Source organism: Austrofundulus limnaeus, unplaced genomic scaffold, assembly GCF_001266775.1.
Source record: "Austrofundulus limnaeus strain Quisiro unplaced genomic scaffold, Austrofundulus_limnaeus-1.0 Scaffold45, whole genome shotgun sequence".
NCBI classification, from domain to species: domain Eukaryota; kingdom Metazoa; phylum Chordata; class Actinopteri; order Cyprinodontiformes; family Rivulidae; genus Austrofundulus; species Austrofundulus limnaeus.
The window spans coordinates 741,990-747,210 of NW_013952447.1; positions in this window are offsets into that span (position 1 = coordinate 741,990).

Here is a 5,221-nt window from a genome sequence, read left to right on the forward strand (position 1 = left end):
ACGTATCTCTGGATTTTAGGGTTTGGAAAACTATCCAGGAATCCTTGCTTTGCATTTGCAGAATTCATGGTATTTTGGCATATCATGTTGCTGTACAGTTTGCAAAAGGCATCTTTTTTTGCTACAACTATTTGAATATACGATTTGTCCATTGTGCAAATAAAAAATGTCATGAATATATTTTAATAACAATAATGCTTATATTTTATATGTTTGTGTCATTTCAAATGTTTAAAAGTGCATTTCAGTCTGACAAAGAACCAGGAGAAGGTGATATGCTGCCCACCCATTCTTCATGTTCCATTTGTGATGGTGCTGAACCGTACATTTTCACTTGGAGATGCCTCAAACACAATTTATTTCTCGTCAGACTCTCAGTGTAGCAATCTGTTCTGGACTTTTGACTGTGTGCCTTCTTATCAGTGCTCACCAGAATGCTGGGACCCTGTTGGCCACAAGTCATGTCATCCCTTGATATCACTTTTAACACAACTGTTAAAAAGCTCCAATGTTGGAAAGGGTCAGCTGGTCACAGTTTTCACATGCCTCTTCATATGTTGTTGTGAATAAGACTAATAAGCATCTTATGTATGGTACAATGTGTTTAAAACATGTAACAATGCCTTTTTTGCCATTTATAAAAAAGTTATTTGCATAAAACAATGCAAAGTTTTATTTTTTCAGCAAAACTGATCTAGCATAATAAATGACATACTTCTCACCTTTTCTGCATGCAGAAGTGTGGATGTTCAGCTTGCAAATGTGCCTCAAAAAGCACTTTATTCAGACCAGGGTAGTGTTTTTTATTTATTTATTTATTTATTTATTTATTCAGTGCCTTGATGATTTGGATGAAAATGGAAGGCTCTATCATTTTGTCCCAATGCATGATTAGTGCTGTTACAAAGAGAACACACATTTGCCGGTGGAGGAGGGTGCTATCATGTTTTTATTTATTTATTTTTACCTTTTTACAGTAGTGCTATCCAGCTGATCCATTATTGTCTATAACATGTTTTCACTAATACCTGCTGGCAAATGTTTACATCTAGGAATCAAACTCAAAACCAAAAATATCACAGTGCATTTTGACTTTAAATTGATCATCATTGAAAACTCTACATGAGTTAACATTGCATCCATTTTTGATGTATGGCAAAAGAAGTGCCTGTTTTTTTGTGACCCTAACATGAATTAAAATGTTTGAAAAGAGTGTCAAATAAGGACAGCTGGGAAGGCATCTGCACAATGTAAATTATATCACGATGGCCTGTCTGGATCTGTATGATATCAGACATGCTGTTTATCTAAAATTCATAGAGACCGTGGCACTGGACCTGAGACTGTCCAGGACAGTTTACACTGCAGGGACTCGTGTTTTCTCTTGTGTACAGAGGACGCAGGGCGGAAGTATGACTCATGATGTTAATATGTTCTAAAACAAAAAAAAAACAAACAAAAAAAAAAACTACGCTATTATCAGTATGTTTTTTGGCTAATATAAGTGAATACTGTTTTTTTTTTTTTACCCTCATTACATTCTGGCCCGGTTTCAGTTTTCTGAAATACACATGATCGTTTTGGCATCTAACATTGCACACTGGAGACATTTCATTATCATAATGTACCATTAAATATATAATTCACTAATTAATATGGCTGACTTGTCTTATAGATTTAGCAAACATGGGATCTAGATCTGAGCAGAAATCAATGTCTTGTGCTGAGACCAGACTGAATTAGTGTTAGATCACATCTGAGGACACAAACAGGGTCAGTTTGGTCTGATGATTTCATTGGCAGAACGTGACAATAATATTGTGTAAACACGTGTTGTATTCATGGCTCCAAACATTAGCACGCTGATCAGCAGCAATGGCCACTTCATGGCTGCACAAACTGAGCAGCAGATTAACGAGAGCCATGCGAAAGAAGCACATCTCCACTGAATCCCCGAGGCCATATCTCCAGGCAGCCCAGTGTTTCTCAGACAAAGGATATATAGAGCTACATTAAATCACTGCCTGCTGGTAGTTTTCTGGATTGAGAAACTGTCAGATTGCTTCCTCTGGCTTGAAAGAAAGCTTTGTGGCTGTAAATGAGAAGATGGGAAGCTGCGGCTCAGGTGTGTGAGAGGGGGTCATTAGAGGTTCAATTCCCACTTTCTGCTGACAAAATATCTAAATCCCTCTGCAGTACACAAAACTCCAAATTGCTTCCAACCGTAGCAGGCCAGTAAGTGATGTTGCATCTGCGACTAAAAACTGCTACTGTATGTTTGGTAAGTTTTTGAGGTCTAATAATCGCACATCATGTATTAGCTGCCAGCAGAACAACTCCTCAGAGTCTTTGATGAGTCAGATTTAAGAAGAAAGTTGGGTTGATGGGTTGCTGTGAAACTCTGGAGATGTCATTAAATTATTAGAACTGTCTTATTAAGATTTATTTAGACATCTTAGTTGACAACATGATACACCTGGGGCAATATATTTATTAAAGAGTTTTTAGCTCATCTCAGTGTCAAAGTGTTTTGGAAGTTTTCTGTCCTCCATGCCTGTATTTTTAGAGTCAGAAGAATACATCTGGCTATATTTCCCCTTAAATAGAGTGTTTTAATGCATCTTGAAAGATGGCAAGCTGGCTACATGGAGGTGTTCTTAGGTCAGCAGACTTGTCTGGTTAATTAAAAGTTCATATTGATTAGACCTTCTTCAAGATAACAACTGGGAGACAAATAGAATAAAGTCCGGAGGCCTTTCTGAAATGAAAGAAAAAAATCTCCCACTGTCTGTGAGGTCTGCTGGGTCTCTAAATGAGTTTAAGTCTCTGTTAAAAACTCATCTGTTTAAACAGGCATTTGAGTCTGAAGAGCAGGATCATTAGGCCAGCCTTTGCTGTTTTGTTTGATTTTATTGTTCATTTTATTACTGTACTTTGTTCATTGTTTTTATTTTATGCTCCTGTACAGCACTTTGGTTTTTATTGTGCTTTATAAATAAACGATGATGATGATGATGATGAATATCAATGTCAGATTGTTGGACTTTAGTGGGACACGGTAATCAGTAATCCCTGTGTTAAAGACACTGACAAGTGATTAGYGAAAAATGAACAAACTACAAAAAAAGATATATAAGAAGATCTGTTAATTACAAGTTTTGTTATATGTTCCTTGTTGGGTACATTGCATTTCAACCAAGCTTTATGTGACTTATCAAAATGCAGCCCTGATAGTTTTTGGTCTTAACCAGTAATTTTTAGTTCTGCACATCTTCTAAGGCCGTACATTACTCTTTTTGTTGGTAATGCATAGTCCTTGTTGCAATCACTCCTCTATCCTTGTGTTATTACTGCAAAATGGCAAGCAGCAGGTATTGTACGATTATCTGAGTTATGATTATCATTATGACAACTACTGGTGAGATCTAGCGAGTGAGTCGTGTTACGAGCTTCTCTCCTGTTCTCAGATCACCGGCGCTGAGGACAGGAGAGGATGTTGTCAGGAGAGGATGTTTTCAACAGATATTCAAAAGACCTCCGAACATTCAGGGTGGGCTGTCTGCAGAAGTAAACGGTGAATCAGGTGGGAGCTTGAAAAGCTGCGTAAAACTGTATAAATTCACACTTACATTCATTCATTCTTACAGTTTGTCAACTCAGAACAGTTTTTTTTATCATCTTTGACAGGGACGGGCAACTTAAATGATGGAAGGGGCCAAAATCTTTTTGTTGACACTACCAGAGGACCAACATAGTACTGCACACCTACCAAATGTAATAAAACTTTTTTAAAAAGTTTAAAACATAAAAACCATTCATAAACATTTACATTAACATTTTTAAATATGTTTATGTATTACACCAACATACAGTGCAGTTACTTAAAATATTTCATGCTGAAACGCACATGTAGCAGTTGTACTCTTGTTTAATAAATATGAATGATTGAAGAGAACAAAAAATAAACACTTACTTACATGTAATTCAGTAAACTTCCCATATTTAGCTTTGTGCAACGTGTTGTAGAAGTGACTTACATTAAAATCCTTCATGCCAGACATAGTCTCTAAGCAGACTAAATGCATTTTGTTTGAGACGGCATGCTCAATCGGTCCATGTGCCACCAGTTGCCCATTCCTGATCTATGGTTTAAAAAAAAGCATTACTAAATACTCAGAAGTTACAATGGCACCCTTAAAAATCCTTCCAAATTTTCTACTTAATACTTAAACGTCTGTCTTTGTGGGCAGGCAACCTTGAATTTCCTGTAATGCTTTTCTCTCTGACTTTGTGTAAATCTCACCTAATTGTGAGCTACTGACAAAGTTTACTGAGACGACCCTCCAGACATCTGTTCTGTGAGCTCTGACTGTCCACCAAAACACTCAAGTCCTGCAGTGTCTTTCTCACGCTACAAGCACTACAGTGTCTGCAGACAGAGACCGTGAACTGGTGAAATCGACACTGAYCCTTTCAAAAATAAATAAACAAATAAAAAAATAACTGTTAAACACAACAAACATTCATATGCACTCGCCTGCACAGCATTTCTCACTGCAAACTCAGATTTGTTTGTGCGCTTGTGTGAGTGAGCTTAATGCTTACAGAAGGAAGAGAGAAATATTTTGCATTCTTTTGTTACCATCTTCTCATATTTACATCCATTAGTCATCTGTCTGATGATTTAATCAGTGCATGCATAATTAGAATTCATGACATTTTTAATGCTTCCTACCAAATTACAAGCACTGCCCTGTTGCCTGGGGCTCCTAACGTGAACCCAGGGGTTATCAATCTTCAGCATCCAAGACCATTTCTTCTTTCTTTTCTTTCCTTTAATAACTTCATATTAAAAACTATTCCAACCAACAAACATCTTGTGCAGCAGTGCTGAGATCATAATCAGTTGGAAAGGTCAGATCTGCTGTGGAAAACTTTAACAGAGTTTAGAAAATGAGAGTTGAAAGCATCAGAATTTTCACTTCACTGGTGGATGTAAAAAAAATGAACTACTGAAATATTTTTGACAAATAATCAATCAACTGCTTAGCCTAATTGTAAATAAGAAGGAAAAAAAACTGTGCAACTTTCTATATAAGCTGAGAACAAATAATAAGGTTCTGCTCCAAACCAGCATTCAGATTTTATTTGGAAGTTATAAATCAGAGTCAAAAAGCAAAAAGGAATATTTCTAAAGTTCATTTTACAGTAAAAAAAAAAA